Below are 4,284 nucleotides of genomic sequence, written 5' to 3' on the forward strand. Positions count from 1 at the left end.
CATGTTTGGTACTTGACCAACATGAATCCGGGAAAACTTAAGGTAGAATATTTGAAATGTTTGGTTTTTTGTGGTTGACTCGGTTTGACTCGTTGCTGGAGTCGGGATTTGAATTTTTGAGTCGGTTTTTGGTCCGGTGTCGATTTTGACTCTAGTTAGTGTCATTGCGACCCCGTCGTCGTGCGTTAAACACTCCAGGTATTTTTGAAATGTTTTAAAATGTTTTATTTTAGAAATCGTTTTAAGTTTTCCGACGTAAAGTTGTACACAAACTGTCGATCAAACATCGCGATTCCAAAACATGTTATAGTCCGATAATCATCGGGTGTTTGTTGGAGTCTCAGCAGATACTGGGTATCTACACTTGGAAAATTCATGGAGATCGTGAAGAACTTAGAAGTCTCAATCCCATTTACGGAATTGATTAATCATGTTCCGGCCTATGCAAAATACATGAAAGACATTCTTACCAAGAAGAAATCCATCCGGAAGCTTGAAACTATTGCTTTCACTAAAGTGAGTAGTGCTATTCTTCAAGGAAGTTCACCTCCAAAACTCAAGGATCCGGGAAGCTTCTCTATTCCATGCACTATTGGTGACACTACAATCAACAAAGCTTTATGTGATCTTGGAGCAAGTGTAAGTGTCATGCCATACTCGGTATGCAAGAGGCTAGGAATGGGAGAGCTCAAGTGCACCAATATCACGCTTCAAATGGCGGATCGATCAACAAAGATACCTTTAGGGGTATGGGAAGATGTGCCCGTGAGAATTGGCAAATTCTTCATCCCGGTAGACTTTGTTATTGTTGATATGGAGGAGGATTCTAACATTCCTATCATCTTAGGAAGACCTTTCTTGCACACCGCGGGAGCAGTAATTGATGTGAAACATGGAGAGCTCACCCTTGAAGTGGGAGATGAAACAATCACTTTTAATCTTGACAAGACAATGAGAGCTCCCCGACTACATGAGCCATGTTTCATGGTTGATCATTATAGCCGAGAAAGTTATAGGAAAAAGTTGGCATCTCAACACAAAGAACAAGCTATGGGTAAAGAATCACCACCCATATGGAAAAAGAAAGTGGATAAATCTCAAGATGATCAATCCAAAGAGCAGGAAAGTTTCGACAATGTGAGATTGAAAAGCTCACTCATGACAAGTAAAGAAGAAGGCATCATTGGCCATGACAAGATGAAAGAAGAGTTGCTCTTGTCAACTCATGACATTATTGGGGAACAAGTAGATGAAGTATACGGTCTGTGGGATGATGAGTTTGAAGGGTTATTTTATCCTTATTTCGGTAATGCTATGACCCAAGACCACAATGAAGAACAACATGTGCAAAGGTCTATTGAAGATCTTAATTATAACAATGAACAAGACTTCGAGTACTTCTTCAAGGTGTTGAGAAACATCAACAACACCCTGGCTATGCCACCTTGACATCTAATACATGGATGAGAGTTTGGTGGAGTCCTCTCTAAACCACCATTTGTAAATATTTTAACCCACTAACTTGCATTTTACTTATTGCACTGTGATAGGCTTATCGCGTACCTATGCAAAGATAAATTCCCTAAACACAAATAAATGTAGTAATAGGGGTGGAACACAAGGAAACGGGAATTGCGTCGTGAATTGCTATGGGTAGATTTTTATCAAGGTCGATTTCGTTTTTAGTTTGGTTTGGTTGATAAATGATTAACAAAGGTTGTAATGTAAATTATATAATAAAAAGGAGTCTAAGGGGTTCGGGTCACGCATGCAAAGATAAACATATGATTATGATAAATTCGGTACTAATAACATTGTCAATTGCTTAGGCTTAAAGATACCCGCCTTACGATATTAGTGTCTACCATAGACCGGGTCCTAGATAAACTCTCCTCCATGACTACGTCGTCCTACTATACATGCTTTGCCTCTCGACTTATAGAACGAATGAACAAACTTAATCAATTGAATAAGGCCTTAAACAAAGATTAAACGTTATGGCACAAGCATGTGATAGAAGCAATTTGAACAATATTATTATTAACCTATTTTATCATGTTATATACTTGATTTTGCATGGCTCCCCTAGCCCTTAGACTAAGAGATTTAGCTACTCATGTTAAGGTGTAAATTGTAAACTATATAAAGAGAAATGATAAACATGGTTGAGTGATTTATATGAACTAAATGTTTTAACGTGTAAAAGAAATTAAACTAAAGTAATCTAAATGGAGTGCTTAATTATAAACTAATGTAAACTAAATAGATATGTGAAAATGTAAACTAGATATAAATACCTTAAGGAGATGAACTTGAATGGAAGAACAATATATAACCAAATGCTTGAAAATGTATTAAAAACCAAATGTTTAAGAACTACAAGCTTAATTAATTTGTAAACTAATATGAAAACTATTGAGAGAAATTGTAATGCTTAAGGCTATGGAGAATAAAATGAGACGTGAAAATGAGATGCCCTAAGCCTTGGAATACCTCTCCTATTTATAGGAGAGGGAGAAGAAACGTAAGCATTCAAGAGGGATGCAACCCCGATCAGGGCCATGCCACCCCGATCGGGGTCGTGTGTCTCCGGGTATTTTGGCTTCAATTCTTGTTTAATGCTCGAGGGAATCCAATGTTTGCTATAAATGATCCTTAATGAACCCGGTTAATGCTTCATAAATCCTTCTAAGAGCATCCAAATGAGCATCCTAAGCTTTGATATTTTCCACATGATTTTTGGACTTCTTATTGGACTCTTGTAGGATCATTTTGCATTTCTCACACACACTTGCTTGGGCTTGGAAACACCTTTCATTGACATGCTTGGTCCATCTTGTTTCCACTTAGCTTAGTGAACTTGGTGTATGCTAATGTGATAGGAAAAAGCCTCTAAATGCTTAGATTCCTACAAAAGGTAACAAATGCAACCAATACACATAGAACACAAGATTAGCTCACAACATACTAACTAAAGTACGATAGAGAATAGAAACCAAGCTAAAATGAGGGATAAAGTATATATAAAATGAACATATCAAACTCCCTCAAGCTAAACTCTTTCTTGTCCCCAAGCAAGAAACCAAATCCCATCAATTGCAATATCCCAAACAAGCTAAGCACGCATAATGATTTAAAAACCCGAAACAACATGGGCAAGGAATAAAGCAAAACGTGGATGAGATTTACAGGACGGCGTAGCATGGAAAACTTGAAATGAACCTTTAAGCTCTTGCATGATCTTTTGACTTATGGACTCTCACGGGGGACTCAAACTCTTTTATTTGTGAAAGGACAATTTTGTGAATGAACACTCGACTATCCTCAACTTATAACAATGTGCCCGCAATCTAATATGGTAAACATGTCAAAACTAGCAAGCAAAGACAATCAAATGTAAGCATGATAAAGAAGCCAAGTGGGTAGGAAGAAGGCAAATAAACATGGGTAAGAAAGGGGGACAAAAGAGTTATGGTAATGTGGAGCTAAGTCAATCTAGCAACTACCAAAATGCAAGGATGCTCAATCCCAATTATAACCCAATTTTTAATTCAAATCATAAGAAAATTCTCCAAAATAATATGAATAATGCTTGAGAATTTCTTACATCTTTTCTTCTTCTTCTTTTTTCAATGCATACTTCTTTTTTCATGCTTTTTCTCATTCATTCATTCATTTTCTTTCTTCATTTTTTCCATTTTCTTTTTTTCTCATTTTTTTCAACTTTTTTTTTTTTTCATTTTTTTCCTTTTTTTTGAGCATTAAGACCAAGCTCACATGACTTCAAACAATAAATCATATCCCAATGAGCACCCAAACACTATCCAACTAAGCTGCTAGCTCAACAAGGGTAGGCAATTTCAATGATGTAGCTAGGGATAAATTTTGTGAAGGGGTCAAAAAGGCTAAACTATCATGTGAATGGCTTCAAAATGCTATAACAAATGAATGCATGCTTACCAAGAGATGACATGAGAACCATACTTGTGCGTTTTGATGAAACACATATTATAAGGAGACACCTACACTCACCTAAGAGAGACCGGATATGGATGCATCGATCAAAAAGAGGCTCTACCTTACCATTTTGTAGCTTGCCACAAGTCAAGATCAAGACTATTCGGTTCATTCTCCATCTCCCACATACTATGTCAAGACATCTCCATGTAGCTAATATCCCATCATTAAAGAATAAATCATTAGCAACAAGCCATTATTAGGATAAGCAAAGAGGAAAGTAGGTTACAAGCAAGCACAAAGCAAAAAATTCTCTCAAAAATTTTC

The sequence above is a fragment of the Silene latifolia genome, chromosome 2, assembly GCF_048544455.1.
Source record: "Silene latifolia isolate original U9 population chromosome 2, ASM4854445v1, whole genome shotgun sequence".
In the NCBI taxonomy this organism is placed as follows: domain Eukaryota; kingdom Viridiplantae; phylum Streptophyta; class Magnoliopsida; order Caryophyllales; family Caryophyllaceae; genus Silene; species Silene latifolia.